At 39.1% G+C, this 17,265-nt stretch overlaps 1 protein-coding gene across 2 annotated transcripts in view; it reads left to right on the plus strand.

Moving 5' to 3' along the window:
* HAPLN1 (hyaluronan and proteoglycan link protein 1) overlaps positions 1 to 17,265 on the plus strand; it is a 62,992-nt gene that overhangs the window by 20,698 nt on the left and 25,029 nt on the right. The window lies entirely within an intron of this gene.

Consider the following 17,265-nt stretch of genomic DNA (forward strand, 5'->3'; position numbering starts at 1 on the left):
TGCACCTACAATTCCAAAATAACTCCATAATTTATTTATTTTAAAAAACCTCCACCACAATATCATTGCAGCCTGGTTACTGTAGTAATCCATAGGCCTGAATGCTACAAAATATGTACCAGACTGCAAGCTAATAGACATCTTGTTCAAGTTCTGATAATAATTACTGAAGCTATCTCAGCTCCACCAAGCCATATGCTTACTCGCAAGAGCAAAACCATTAGGCCAAGCAAGATGCTTGCATTTAATTTAAATATTGCAAAGATACGACAATTTAAAATCAGATAGGTCAGCACTTCCACTCAAGTACGCTTTAACAAATATGCACTAGGATTGTAAAACAATTATTCTATTAACTGTTGATGCATATTTACATGAGCTGCTGAGTCTTCAGCAAACCTACACATTAGTGATAAAACATCCTTGCTGTGCCAGCAGAATATAACAGACAGTGATGCTATATTGGCTCTGTGTTTGGTAGATCCCAAGCTTAACAATCATTTGCTGGTGGACCAAAACTTAGAACGACATCACTCCATTGTTTAAAGAGCTTGCAAATAAAATTAAACTATGTTTCAGCTTTTCATATACCAATTTTATCCAGCCAGCTACAAATGTTTAAATGTGGATGAAGTGGGGGGGGGGGGGGGCGTGGACAACTTTCCATTCAACAAGCCCTTTCAGGTGTTCAATAAACATGGAGAGTGGGGGACCTGCCATCCTCACTCTCAGTGTCTCCTACATAGATCTGAACAATTATATGCACATGGACTCTGCATGTTCCAATAGAAGTACAAGTGAGAGGCTCCCAGTTGCACAGGGAGAATCAATGTGCATATGCAGCATAATTGTATGTGCATAGCTCTACTGGGGTCTCTGAATCTTAATCAAGGATCTTGCTTTGTCTTATCCATGGCTTCCAAATGTCTACATGCAGCTACCGTGTTTGATCATAGGCTGTCTGCTACCCGAAGACAATTACCAATTGCTGGAAACTTCCTGGAGTGTGGCAGACCCCACCGCCCCCGCAAAAAAAAAATGTGCCTACGTTTAGGAGAAAGGAACAAAGAATACAATTTCACTTTCAGTGGTGTTCATTTAGTCTGATATAATCAAATCCATTACCTAGAATAAATCAGATTGGCAGAATATATGTGGGACCGTGTGTGTACAAATCTGACATGTAGAAGCTGAGAAATACTTCGTTATTTGGAAAACAGCCTATTGTTCTCCTCTGTAGAACCTAGCAGGTTGGCTAGGAGCCTGTACACGTTATTTGCTTACTATCACATCTTTATATCCACCACACATTTAAATGATAATAGATATCCATTTGATTTGATTTGATTTGATATTTGTATTACAAAATGTCTACCTGTCCTAGCAATGTATTTACCCTCTTGATATAAATGACAGCTGGTTGTTATTCAACCATGTTTTTTTACCCAGAGTAGGCCTATTGAAATCAATAGGCCTCATTTAGGCATGTTCATTCACTTCATTGGATCTGCTCTGAATAAAACTTAGTTGAATCCCATGCATAATGTGTAAAATTATCTTGAACAGAAATTACAAGAACACTTTCCCCCTCATGTATGTTTTTATTCTGTTTTATAGGCTTGTTTTTTGTTTACCATACATATGAGAATAAATATTCTTGCAAGAAAGTTTACATTTACAAGAACAAAACACAACAATGATAAAAGGATATGATTTTTTTCAATATAATAAAAATATACAGTAATCAAGGCCTAATAAGCACAACATAACAGATAATGTAGAATTATTATACACATTATAGTGCTGGAATATGCAATTGGAAGTCCTGAGGCCAAATCTGTGGCTGCTGAGGAGTACCAGTCCTCTTCCTCCATTGCTATGCATTCTTGTCTTCAAAGTGACCATCTTCTAAAAATACCTGCTAGTTAGGTCTATAGTGTAAGCAAACACATTTGCATGATAAGGTGTTCCCTGTTTTCTTACATTACCATTAATGCAGAATGATGAATATTGAGAATAATTTTGGAAACCTGTTAGGTTTATGTTGAAAATACTTCATTTACAGAGCTATAGTGTTTGGGGTACAGTTATTGTCTCCTATTTCTAGGGAGAGCCAAATGTCTGCCTTTCAGACTTCTCTAGTTATCAGTGTGTATTGTACATGTATAGGAACTTTTATCTTTCTGAAGGGCTTGGGAGGTATGATATCTCGGGCCAGATTAAGACATGCTGAGGCCCTAAGCTATGTCAAGTTTTAGAAGCCCCATAGTATTACCCCCCCTCCCCATCCCAAAAGAGCATTATTATGTAAAACCTAGTGCTGGTGAGGTTGTATTTAGAGGCCCCTCATAGTCTGAGCCCTTGAGCTGTAGTTTACCTAGCCTATGCGAAAATTTGGCACTGATGGTTACCATTTCAAAATTATATTAGGAGTCTCCTAGTTCAGGAAATTGTTGCATAAATGTCTCCCCTTCAGACTTTTACAGAAATAAGGGTATATTAGACTATGTATGTACAAAGCTTCAGCTTCCTAGCTCATGGAGTAAATGCCATAAGTGTTTCAGTGTACACTTGAGATCCCTTCACACATTACATGGAGTAAAGGAAGTCAAGAAGCAGTGCAAGAAGTGGGGTCACACTGCTGTTCTAGCCCAAGAATATGATGTCAGAAGTGAGGCCAGAAGCACGGCCACACTTCTTCACATCATGAGTGCCCTACACATTTATTCCATCTGTTCTAGGAGACAGGTGCACAATTGTCTCCCTTTCAGATTTTTAGCATCATCAGTGGTGTCTTGGGCTATATGCTTGCAACAAGGAATTTCCCCCAGGGAAAAATCTCTCTAACCAGTTCAGGGATTTGAAGGGAGGGAGGAGACATGTTAGTCATTCCTGTTCCCATGGGCTGCAGCTGCAGCCCTTTACATCTTGAGTAGGAAGATCTGAAGGGGGAAGCTTTAGTGTGTTGTACTGTCAACCCTTAGAATCCTCCATGTGAATGGATCCCCCAACCATCCAGGATTCCCATTCATGTGAAAGATTCTGAGCATGTTCCACTTAACACAACAAGATATCCTGTTCAGACCTACAGTACTTTTCAATACGTTGTAGCAGGGAATGGAACAATGGAGGAGGGTGTTCTGGGGACCTATGGAAGTGAACATCTGAGTAGGGTTTCTGAGTTTACTGTTTTGGGGGAGAAAAGCATCAGTGTCCTTTATACTTGTCTAATAAACAAGAAGTCTTGGATCATTTACCAAATTCCAGGCTTCTTTCTAACAGACTGGGAAATATCCTAGCATTTTCAGTACTTCAGTCTGCCAATCGGTGAAGCCCAGGCAAATATAGATTCATCTAAGGCTATCAATCAATAATGTAGCTTAGCCATGCATCAGAACTAAAGCAATGGTAATCTATAACACTCTTTGACACTTGTGAAAGATTTTGCTTATTGCTGTATGAATATTCCACTTCATTAAATAGTGTGTCTGCATTTTTTCCCTGTTGAGTATTCAGAACCAATACACTTTGTTAAGAAGGTCCTTTATGCTCCCCTAGTCAGAGGCACACATACACATGTAAACAGATGTGCTTTGCCCATTTGGGATTTTCTTGTGAGTGCTTTTCATTCTGTCACACCCAGACAGGAAGTTTCTTATTTATTTTCACCCTCGGTGGAACGTTGTGTGACTAAATTGTTTACCTGGGAACTACACAAAACTTAGGCCTTATAATTTTTCTCTTGCTGGTGCCATTTGCAACATGTACCAAGTGTTTTTCAAGGTGAGAAAAACCACAGCAGAAGGTTAACAGAGTGCAAAAAAATAAATTAAAAAAAATCCTCTGTTCTCCAGTGCTCTTTGCCAGACTTGGTGACCTGAGATGTATTTAGCCAGTTGTCCCATATTCTGGACAAGGTTCTACAACATGGTTTTGGAGTCTATAATTTAGCCACATTCTGCTGATGGTAACCGAATAGCACAAATAACTTTTCCACATGTTAATCACACAAACCATCACAGGGTCACTATTTCTGTATCACCCATCTGTATCACCAAACAACATTAAATCTGTAGTGAAGTGCCACTAAGTATGCTGTTCCTATAGCAGGTTTTTCATATCCCCATTCATACCACAGTGCATCTAGCTGGCAAATATTATTCAGAATAGAAACCCGCTCAAAAATATGTATTTAGATAGCCATGCCTTTAATAGACCCTTCAGACAAGGGTTGGTTCCAGTGCCGGATTTATGTATAGGCTAAGTAGGCTGAAGCCTAGGGCCTCTAAGTCTAGGGGGCCTCACCAACCTGCCCTCTCCCCAGTGCCACAGACTCCCCTCTCCCCAAATTGCAAACCAAAGACTTCATGCAAGGGCAGGGCAACTCAGGCTATGAGACTCAGGGCTAGCCAGTAGCCCAATCTGAAGCAGTGGGGCGCAACTTGATTTTTTTTTGTAGGGCCCCAGTTCACAGCCAAAGTCTGCAAAATCTTATAGATATAAATAAAATCCATCTAGATTGCCCTGGTGCAGGGCCCCCCTTAGGAGCGGCCTGCGGGGCCCAATTTGGCCCAATTGCTCCAATTGCCTTAAGGTTAGCCTTGATGAGACTGTGCAGGGGTTGGACTGACAAGCCCTGCACCTTCTAGGTCCCTGGTGTCACCATTCAGTGTACTGCTGTGCAGATAATGGAGAAAGCTCATAAATTGTATCCCTTCTGGCATCCTGACCAACTCTATTATGCTGGTGTAAACCCTGAAGCCCAGAATAGCAGCAAATAAAATCCGCTCATATGTCAGCAACTGATAAGACTTGTCAAGCAGTTCTTCCAAACTCTTCCTAAATTATAAAGCTCCAAAATACAGGCCAAAAGAGAACAGGTCTGGGAAAAGTAGGGCATACAATGGACACCACCAGTGAAAAGACCCTTCTCCATGTAACTCCTGCCCTGTCATTTGATAGAGTGCCCACTTGCCCTCCTTCTTGACATGGATGCTCTCTATTGGAGTCTCCAGGTTCAGTACAAAGACCATAAGAAGGGAGAGCAGGGACCTTGAAGTTCCCAACAGCTGTTAATCAAGCAAGCAAGCACACAGGTCACCTTTGTCACAGTCAGGACATATGTCCTGTCCAGGCCTGCACCCAATCTTGTTTTTGTACAATCTTGTTTGTTCTCAGTAACCAAAATTATATTATCAACATATACAAACAGAAAAGTTGTTTTCCTTCTTTTACAACGAATCGTAGAAAACAAAGTGGCACTAATAAAGAAAAGTTCCAGGGTGGCAACAGAAAGCAAACTAAAAATGCTTTTGCAGTTCATCAAAACTATCCAGCAATATCAAGTTATAGGAAAACTGGTGCTATTAACAATAATCCTTCTGCCTGGTTAATTGGTTTGGCAACTTCCATGCACATGACGTGTAATAATTTTTCTGAGAAAAATTATAATTTTTTTCTCAGAAGTCTTTTTGTTGTATCTTTCTTCTGGAGTTTGGCCAGACATAGCAAAATCTTTGTTACAAATACTTCTTTGTTGGATCCAGTTTCTGTAGGAGGAAGACATTGGGTAGAGATTTATAAGATATTTTATCAAAGTTTCAGGCATCCAAGACTGTGCAAGTAATAATTGGACTTTGAAGGCTTGCATCCAGAATAGTCTTGAAGATGATAGGCAGTTAGAGTGGCTGTGAGATGTTCATGAATTCAGGCTGACAGGACATTGTTAGGCCAAATCTATATCACTATGTTCCTATATTTCACCTATAAAAATAGTACAGGGCAAGATGAACCAAAGCAGATTGCCTAAGGACCAATGCCACCTATAATTGTTTGCTTACCTTTTTTAGAGAGCAGCAGAGATTGGAGTCATTTTCTTCTGTTAGCTAATGGAGTAAGCATCAGTCCACTATGGAAGCTTCATAACCATAACAAAAAAGTATTCTAACTGAGTCCAATACAGCAGTTCAGGGTGGCATAAAGGTAACATGCAGAATCAACAGAGGTTTCAAGGCAGAGTTTCATTTGTTTTCACTGCCACTATTTAATTGAACTGGAATATAGATATTTATGTTTAGCTTGTATTTCTAATGTCTGAAGCATCTTTTGAAGGATAGACTCTCTTCTTGGTCTTTCAAAACAACTGATGAGCAGTTAGACAAAAGCTATTGAAATGTCCAGGATTTTTTGGGTTTCTAAGCTTTGTTGAGTAATCATGCTGATTTTTGCTGCTTGGCTAGCAATATTTTATAAGGGGCATTTGACTGATAATCCATAAATGTCATAAGTTTTTATAGGATCCTTTTAGGTTTACAAGTGGAACTTATGAATGAACAAAGCCAAGATTGCTGAATCTGTTACACTTTTCTGTCTCTGTGCTGTGCATACAGCCAAGGCTTTATTATCAACACTATCTTCTCCAGTGTCTGTGAAGAGTATTCAATTGCATCTCAGTATCTTGGGTTAACTTACACAGCTTCTCTCATTGCAATGAGTTTTTCTTATATTTTTAAATAAAGTATCTTTGCTCACTTGGCCAGCCAGTCAAGAGCAAAACAGAACCTTGAAACGAATATTAAAGTATCTGGTTCATTTAATTCAATTTGATGTAGAGGTGTCTTTGTTGAGTTAGCTGGTCCTGATGGCTAAGAAAATTCTTTACTGGCAATAACTGAGTTGGGATCAACAATTTTTCAAGAACAATACTTGTTCAAGAAATAGTTTTCCACATCCTTAACAACATTGTTTGGTTCTTGCATTAGATGGAAAAACATAGTGAGAGCATCATTTCCAACAGCATCTCAGGATACTTTAGGTTATTGCAGGCATTTTCCTTGTTCCTACCTTTGGCTTCAGCATTAGAATCAATGACATTGATTTCTCTATGATGACTTCCTGGATAAAAGCATGCAGTGCACTTTCTCCATAATTAGCACCAAATCTCCTTGTGGCTTTCTTCCTGTTCCTGGTCAGGCAACTCCAGCGAAGCCACATTATGGTTTTCTACTACTTCCTTTGGAGCTTGCACCACACAAAAGACAACGGCAGAAAAAGTCCATAGCTTCAGGCTGTATTGCCTCTCCTGTGAAATCTCTGTGGTCTTCTCAGGTGGGGTGACTGTCTCCCCACATACTTCCTTCCCCATGTATGCAGTCTTAGATTTGTAAAGGGAACCTGGAGGGATTTTGAGGCAATGGGAGTGATGACACAAATGCAGTAGACCCTTTTCTCTTCCTCCTCCTCCAACTTCACACAAAAGAGATGAGATCCAGTCACAAAGATTACCCTCCATGCAATTGATTAATACCTTATTAAAATGGATTGTGTATTGTGGTTTTAAAAAATATCTTGAATTCTTCCTTGAATAGTAAGACTGCTGGTCTTCTTTGTCTGCAGAAGAAAAATTATGATGATAGTTTTAGTCTTGCCTAAAATAAACTAAAATATCAATTCATTAGTCTTCTTTGGTGTGAAGACTATTTACCTCTTATGAACTTACAATATTCCAGCAATATTATAAGGGTGCATAACAGAAGTACTTCAAAAGACATAGGGACAATGATATAATATACTGTTATGATCTTGTGAATATCACATTCCAAAATATAAATATGCTTTCTAAAAGGATAGGTGGCAAAGTATAATAATAATAAAAAAGGATTATGCTCTGTAGTACTTAACATTTCAGAGTAGAATCATAGAATTGTAGAGTTGGAAGAGTGATGATCATCTAGTTCAGCCCCATGCAATGCAGGAATAGTAGCATGAGTAAGGGCTCTGCTCTGTAGTTGAGTGAACCAATGTAACAATTTTCCACTTTGTTAGAATCACTTAATTATGGGAACCAATAACTGAGCATAAACCTCAGAATATTTCATAAATATTATTTCTACTATGATTCACTGTACTGTATTGTGGGTGGGATTTGCATTTCTATATAAGAAGCAATTTTTGAAACACTCTTAAAATCTTGAGCAAAAATCCTTTCCCTACAAAAATCCTGTCATCCTTTTCAAAAGTGCTGAATCCTACTATTTTTGAAAAATAAATATTTCCTGGAGGAAGTTGTATTTCATGTTAAAATACTGCACTGATGTTTAGTAGAATTAGGTGCTCCTGTAGGAACAAAATGTCACCCGACCTCAAGAAAGCAAACTAACAGCTCTCAACTAGATTAAATATCTAGGCAGGAATTTTAGGCTTGAAAGCTACCTAGGAATAAACACCATTGAATACAGTAGGACTGTGGACAGCGAGTAAATAAACAACCACACACAATGCACTATTAAATAAAGTATGTCAGAAAAACATGTGTGACCTTTCACTTTTAGAAAGAGGCAGGGTGAAGTAGGAAAGTTGAATTAGGAGAGATTACAGTACATTATACCCTGGTTATTAGAGAGTCTCATGTTTGTTTTAGGAAAGAGAAGCAATGCTACTGAAGCAACAGATCTTCCACCAAAAAGAACCCTGTATCTGTGTTAACATGTTTATCTTTCATAAAGGCGTCATTTCAAAATTTGTCCGTGGTTTATTACAGTTAACGAATCACTGCTACACAAATTATCAAATAAAAACAAGTGTTCCTGTTTCTCCTCCTAGCTTCCATTGTAAAATTAAGAGTGAAGTCTAATAGAACAGTTTGTGTTCATGAATGACTCCAAGAGGAATCAGTTTGGATGCAAACACTGAACTAATGGATGCAAATGACTCTCCCACATATCTTGTTCCTGAATGATCACATTATCCATAGCTGCTTGTGCATCTAACTAAAGCTTGTGAGTGTTGTAGAGCTGTTTACCAAGATTCACACAAAGCATTTTCAAATATACGCAGCCATTATTTTTTGATTGCAAAATGTCACTGTGTAGACCTCAAAATATCTGCACCAGCATTACATTATATCAGGGGTCGGAAACCTAAGGCCCATGGGCTGGTAGCAGCCCACAAGGCTTGTCTAACCAGCCCATGGTGACCCCTGCTGCCCCCCACCGCCCCTGCCCCCCACTCTTACCAGCGTGGCAGGGTGTGGCGCAGTGCAGGGACTGACTTCTGGGTTGATGGTGCCTGTGCGCATGCACACTGGCACCCCTCCAACCCGGATGTGCACCGGAAATAGCGTGTGTGCATGTGCACTCCTCTGACCCAGAAGAGCGCGCACACACACACACTCCAGCCCATCCTCTGATGGACAGAGCATTAACTGGCCCATCCTCAGATAAGGTTGCCGACCTCTGCATTATATCAACAGGCTGGACTTCTTTTGGTTATTACCTCCACCACACAAGTGCTGAATTGACTAGGCGGCATCGTATCGCCTGCAGTAACTAAATGAGGAAAATCCCAGAGCAGTCATGATGTGGATTATAAGGCCATCAAATGAAAATCAAAGCTGTCGATATAAATTGCTGCTGTCCTCACAAGAAAAACTGGCTTTCCTCCATTTACTTTCCATGCTGTGATTTATGAATTGGACATGCAGAAAATTTACAAGAAGTTTTTTATAAAAAGAAATCCATCCTTAATTCTGTAAAAATTAAAAGCTGATACAACTCTAATGATATATTGACTAACTGAGTAAGTGCAATGTAAGATTGCCACTCGATAATTAATGGTTAAATAGTAAATATGTTATCAATGGGAACTCCTCTTATATGCTGGCTACAAACTATGGCCTTCAATTATTCTTCCATTTCATTTAACTAAGTTTTACTCAGTGTAGACCTACTGAAATTAATAAACCTAATTCAGTAATATTCATTAATTTCTGTGGGTGTATTCTGAGTAACGCTTGTTGAATACCACCCAGGGGAAATTAAAATAGAGATGCCACAAAGGACTTGGACTACCAGCGCCAGAACCTCCAGGGGAGCCCGCCCCCTCGGATCCCCAAGGACCGGAGAACAAGGTACCACCCCAGAAAGAATAACCAGATTTATCCAGGATGTCTCTGCAGCTTTTGAGCTGGAACATAAATGGCTGTAACAGCCCCGAAAAAAGGTCTAAAATTTTTCATATTTTAAAAAAGGAACAATTGGACATTATATGCTTACAAGAAACACATGTGATTAGGCTCCACAGAAAGGTGTTAATAAACAAAAGGCTTGGTCAAGAATTTATATCATCGGATACCGTTAAAAAGAGAGGCGTAGTGATCTATGCAAAAGAGAGCCTTTCACCAAAATTTCTCTTTAAAGACGAAAGTGGAAGAATCCTTGCAATAGAAGTACAATATCAAGGAGAAAAAATTTTGATATTAGGAATTTATGCTCCAAATGAAGGGAAATCGGACTTTTACAAGAAGTTGCATGAGACCATGCTGGATTATCTGGACTACAACAACGTCATTATGATGGGGGACATGAATGGGGTTGTATCAACAAATATGGATAAGTCACAGAACCAAAACATTACCAAAGAAGGAAGGCTACCTAAGACTTTTTTTGAAATGACTGACAATATGGACTGGATTGACATTTGGAGAGTTAGAAACCCCTTGGGGAGAGAAGGAACATTCTTTTCTGAAGCCCAACTGACCTGGACACGAATCGACCAAATATGGATAACTAGAAGTCTGGCACCTAAGGTGAGGAAGGTGGAAATCTGCCCTAAAACATGCTCCGACCATAACGCTTTGAGAATGGATATGACACTGATCCCAACCGGCTCCTTTAGATGGAAGATGAATGATGGCCTGTTTAGAGACCAAAGAATTGTAAAGAAGGCCCAAAAAACTTTAAAGGACTACTTCGAGATTAATTTGAGTACCACGGTGGAAAAAAGAACTATCTGGGATGCAAGTAAAGCTGTGATGAGAGGGTTCTTGATTCAACAGAATTCTTTAAAGAAAAGATTGCAAAATGAAAAGAAAGACAAAATTCTGGAAAGAATCAAAGAGTTGGAGAAGAAGTTAAGATCTGACCCGAAATCTCAACCGATTCTGAGAGAAATCAAACTTCATCAGGCACAATATTCTAAACTGATAAATCAGGAAATAGAATGGAAGATCAAAACAATGAAACAAAAAACTTTTGAGTCGGCTAATAAATGTGGGAAACTGCTAGCTTGGCAGTTGAAAAGGAGATAAAGACTGAATACAGTAACAAACTTAGAGGTTGAAGGAAGGAACATTCAGAACCCGGGAGAGATCAGAAAGTGCTTCCAGAGGTATTTTAAAAAGTTATACACTCAAGGGCCACAAGATGAAACAGAGATCACACAATTTCTGGAGAAAAATGGATTAGCAAAGCTGTCAGAAGAAAATAGAACAATTTTGAATAGCAAAATAACACGACAAGAGATTGAGCAGGCCATCCAGAGTTTGAAACAGGGCAAATCACCAGGGCCAGATGGACTGACCTCTAACTACTACAAGATATTGAAGGACTACTTGATACAACCATTATTGGAGGTCAGCAATGAAATAATGGAGGGGAAGAAGGCGCCTGAATCGTGGAAAGAAGCATTTATCACATTGATACCAAAGTCGGAAACTGAAAAGACACAACTTAAGAACTACCGTCCCATCTCCCTTTTAAATGTGGATTACAAAATATTTGCAGATGTTTTGGCACGAAGATTTAAGAAAGTTTTAAGTGAGATAATCCATAAAGACCAGGCAGGCTTTCTCCCGGGTAGACACATGTTTGCAAACACAAGGAACATTATAGACATATTGGAACTTTTGCAAACAAACATAAACACTAAAGCAGTTCTAATTTTCATAGACGCGGAGAAGGCCTTTGACAACATATCCTGGAAATTTATGAAGGGGAATTTAAAAGAAATGGGAGTGGGACGGGGGTTTGAGAATGGGATTGAGGCAATATACTCAGAACAAAAGGCTAAACTGATAGTTAACAATGTGGTTACAGAAGGGTTCAAGATTGAAAAAGGTACACGACAAGGCTGCCCGATTTCCCCATTACTGTTTATCTCGGTTCTGGAAGTGCTCCTGAATATGATTAGGGGGGACCGGTTGGTGGAAGGGATTCAGGTCGGAGCGAAACAATATAAACTTAAAGCTTTTGCAGATGACCTAGTCTTGACATTACAGGAGCCGGAATCTAGTATGAAAAGAGTATTACAACTGATTCAAAACTTTGGTCGAGTGGCAGGATTTAAGTTGAATAAGCAAAAAACTAAGGTTTTGGGGAAGAACTTGACAGATACTGAGTTGGAACAGCTTCAGAAAGAGACAGAACTGAACATGGTTAAGAAAGTCAAATACTTGGGGGTAAACATAACAGCAAAAAATCTGAGTCTTTTTAAAGATAACTATGAAAAATGTTGGTTAGAAATTAAGAGAGACTTGGATAGTTGGTCAAGACTAAAACTTTCTTTGTTAGGCCGAATAGCTGCCATCAAGATGAATGTACTGCCAAAAATGTTATTTTTGTTTCAGACACTACAGATTGTAGACAAGACAGAGTGTTTTCGGAAGTGGCAGAAAGATATTTCTAAATTTGTCTGGCAGGGCAAAAAGCCCAGAATTAAATTCAAAATACTAACAGATGCGAAAGAAAGAGGGGGCTTTGCCCTGCCAGACTTAAGGTTGTATTATGAAGCTGCAGCGTTCTGCTGGCTAAAAGATTGGTTACTTCTTGAAGATACGGATGTCTTGGACTTGGAAGGTTTTAATAATGCGTTTGGATGGCATGCTTATTTATGGTATGACAAAGCTAAGATAAATAAGGCCTTTAAGAATCATATTGTCAGAAAATCAGTTTTTAATGTCTGGACAAAATACAAAGACTTATTGGAGAACAAAACTCCGAGGTGGCTGTCACCCCTGGAGGCCAAGGCTCGAAAAAGAGTCAATATGGAGGCCAATTGGCCAAAATATTGGGAGATAATAGAAAAGGATGGGGACAACTGGAAATTGCAGAGTTTAGAAAAGATGAGAGATAAAGTGAGAGACTGGTTACACTATGCTCAGATTAAAGAAGTGTTTAAAAATGACAAAAAGTTAGGATTCCAAGTGGAAAAGTCAAAGTTAGAAACTGAACTGTTAGAACCTAAGACTAAAGTACTTTCAAAAATGTATAACTTGCTGCTGAAATGGAACACACAAGACGAAATGGTAAAATCAACAATGATAAAATGGGCTCAGGATATCGGGCACAATATTATGTTTGAAGATTGGGAAAGGTTGTGGACCTCTGGGCTGAACTTCACTGCATGTAATGCGTTGAAGGAAAATGTGATGAAAATGATGTATAGATGGTACATGACCCCTGTTAAATTAGCTAAAATATACCATTCGTCTGATAGTAAATGTTGGAAATGTAAGGAAAATGAAGGAACATTTTTTCACCTCTGGTGGACCTGCCCTGGAGTGAAGGCCTTTTGGGAGACAATATATAATGAATTAAAAAGGGTGTTTAAATACACCTTTACTAAGAAACCAGAGGCCTTTCTCTTGGGTATCGTCGACCAGAGTGTGTTAAAAAAGGACAGAACATTCTTTATGTATGCAACAACAGCAGCAAGAATATTGATTGCCAAGAACTGGAAAACTCAGAAGCTACCCACTGTGGAAGAATGGCAGATGCAGCTGATGGACTATATGCAGCTAGCCGAGATGACCGGCAGAATCCGAGACCAGGGAGAAGAAAGGATGGAAGAAGACTGGAAGAAATTTAAGATTTATTTACAAAAATATTGTAATTTGGCTGAGTGTTGAACTGGATGCCAGAGTAGAAAACAATTGTCTATCACCAAATTAGATTTAAGGATGAATTATATGCTAATCAAAACTAAGACTTTGAGCAAAATGATAATTTGTTTGAAATTAATTTAATAATGATGCAAGTGTATGCGGGAGGTGTGGGGGAGTCCTATGCAACAACTGAGAGATGTTAAATTGACAATGATGAATTGTGTTATTTCTGATGTATGTTTTATGTGAAAATCTTAATAAATATATTATAAAAAAAAAAAATAAAAAAAAATAGAGATGCCAAGTGATTTGGTCAAGGTCAAACCAAAGGTAGAGGAAAGATCTCAAACTGGTGCTCAAAAAGTTGTTGACCTGGTATATAATATGGCCAATGCATTTTGACTTCTAGTATTTTCAGGGGTAACATTAATTTTGCATTGCCTTGTTCCAGGGGCAACACTGATCTGATAAAACATCATTTGAAAAAGCATATGAAGAACTATGCTAGAGAACTTTCCATTGGAGAGTGTGAGCTGAATATGGGTGTAATTGGCGTATTACACCCCATAATCAACTTCCAATTTTAAGAACACCAATTTAAGGTGTTCTTGCCTCTTTTTATTTTCCTATTCTTTGGGCCAACTCCTATTTTCTTTTTTGCTTGTTAAAGCCACCCAATGTTATATTTTATTTATTTATAATATTTATGAATTGCTCTTCCTCCAAAGGACCTTAGGGCAATGTACAAAACACAAAAAGAAAATATATCAGCCATCAGTTAAAAAATATTGAAACCCAGTGCCCTATCTACCTATTTTCATTGTCTATTTCTACCATTCTGAAAATGCAATCAAAAAAGTAATCCAGGTTTCAATGTCTTGTTTAGTCTGATTCATCCTACTTATCTTTGATTTTTTTAAAAAAATCAAAATCCATTAGCATTGTATATAAAATATTGTGTCTACCGACATCTCAGTAACAGTGCGAAAAATCTTTCCCACAGTAAATCAAAACAACATACAGAGGCAAGGACCATTTAATTTGACTTATATAATTAGCAAGCAAAACAGTTTTGCTTGAGCCTGTACCTGGAACTTTACGAAACAGTTTCTGTGCATTTGCTTGCAGATACAATTTGTCCTGAACTGTGCGTGTACTCATGCAGATGTGGAAGTTGTTGTGCACCCAACCAAATCATGTGTGTGTTTGTCTATGACAACGTGCATGAAGTAGCCTGCTTGTATAATCTACATCAGTTTGTGCAACTTGTTTTTATGAGGGGAAAGAAGTTCCTCATGTGCAAAAGTTGTTTGGAAAAACTAGGGCACTTGAGGCATTCTACAAACTTTCCATGGATTTCTGAGAGCACAGTGATTGTAACGCAAAACAGAATAGTGTGCAGAAATAAAGGGAGAGGTTTTCTACGTCTCTAACAGCACTTGGCCATTATCAATTCAAGCAGGAATGTATCCCTGGTAAACATATAGTGTCACAAATCTATCTAGTTTGGCATGCCCCATTAAGTCCTTGAAGCCCTCACTGTGTTTTAGACCCTCTGTAGCCATCATTGGCATATAAACCAGTGACTGTAATGGAAAATGAGACGTCTTTCAAACATTGTGTCTCTTGGCAAAGCAAAACCAATTAAAGCCAATTTATAAAATTGTAAATCTTTTCCTACATGGGATAGTGAGTCAGACCTCTTGTATTCAAATCTTGTATTCAAATCTTTTCCTACATGGGATAGTGAGTCAGACCTCTTGTATTCAAATCAAGGGGTCCTTTGGAATATGCCATCCCAAATGTTTTCTCAATTCTGTTGCAATTCCTTAGGCTGCCAGTCACTTGAGAATGTGATAAATAAAAACAACCTGCAGCATCTAAAATAAACTAGTGTTGATTGCTACGTCCTTGAGAGAACCATTTCTGTTCTTCTAACACTCACAAGACTGTTGGAATTGTCCTAAAAGAAGTGGGTGGAGGAGAAATTTGAGGTATTTATTGCATGAGGATTTTGTTTGTTTGATTCATATCCTGCCCTTCATTACATGTGATCTTTGGGCAAGTCAACGCAATTAAATACACAATGTGTAATTACACACAGAGAGAATGATGCTGTTGTTGACTAATGACAAAAGGAAGCATCCCCCAGGACCAGGGGAAAGTGTACAAGATGGGCACACCATACTGTCTCTTGCACACACGGCACACAAACATCGCTCCTTCTCTCATAGATCTCAAAGATATGCCTTCCTTCCCCACCCCTACCCCTTAGAGACTACTAGGGCTGAGCAATATCTGGTTTTCAACATTGTGATATATCACCAGCATAACATTGCAATATACCAATATATTACAATGCCTGATATAACGATAGAGCTGTGTAGTGGCTTTGGCTGGCTTCATGGCTTTCCCTGCATCGTGATTTTTTGCCAGCACCTACTCTTGTGATTTGCTGCCCCTTGCATGAGGCAGGGGTAAGCTGAGCTGGCAGAGTTAACATGGGCTGCAGGAATCGAGAGAAGCGTCAGCTGGCTTCATGGTTTTTCCACATTGTGATTTGTGCGTAGCCCATGTACACAGACACATCACGATATATTGCCAGGTAGAAAATTGTAAAACTGTTATCACGATAGGGACTTCAAAGCGGTTTTGGATCATATATTGATATATCACCCAGCCCTAAAGACCACCCATCTTTCTCTGCCCAGTTGCATCTCTCCCTCTGACAGATGACACATGCACACAGACCCCACATACATTGTTCTGTATTTCTCTGGCTAAGCACGTCTCTCTTAGTCACAGAGCATACTTGAGCACTCCAATTCAGATAAGCCCCTCCATGGATGTCAGGAATACACAAAGGTCACCAACCTGTACTTTGTGGAATGTTGATCAGTGCTATAATCAATTTTCTGTCCAGGACTACACATCCATTATCCCAACTATTTTATACACATGCCATTGGATCAGGGCACTTAGCAAAGTGGGCAAAATCATTGCACTCTATTGGCTGCCAGCTGCAGCTTTCTAAGTTTTCCTAGTACCAAATATATTAAGTAGACAGGCTTCTACTGCTGCAGCCAGTTCCCCAGAGGTTGAAATGGAATTCACATTGCCTCAAGACTTCCCTCTGTAATTTTTGCTCTGTGCCCAGCTGCTGTGAGTTATAGTGATTACTGCCAGTGCAGCAATGCTGCCAGTATCCTCCTGCAGCAGTACAACAGCATAGATTGGCTCGGGATGCCATTGCAGTGTACAGGCCATGGCATCCGACTGCAAACAGCCTTTGCTGTATTTGCAAGATCAGCAGCTCATGTTAGCCTGCAAAACAGCTGGGAGCGAATGCAGACATAGTCTGTAAAATCTGGACTAGAATAAGATTCTGATGGAGCTTCTTTGCCTCCAAATTTAACGAGGCTTTGATCTGTAGCTTTGCTCTGCACCGTAAGTGCAGATACTCCCTAAGTTTTGATGCAGATTGTATCGGCCTTGTTCTTTTTTATCAGCTGAATCTATTCTGGCCACAATAAATTATTTCCAAGCACATTTGAAAAGGACAGTGAATGCCTAGTTATGAAAATGATGCCTCTAGAGAAGATGAC

The sequence above is a fragment of the Podarcis muralis genome, chromosome 11 (assembly GCF_964188315.1).
Source record: "Podarcis muralis chromosome 11, rPodMur119.hap1.1, whole genome shotgun sequence".
NCBI classification, from domain to species: Eukaryota; Metazoa; Chordata; class Lepidosauria; order Squamata; family Lacertidae; genus Podarcis; species Podarcis muralis.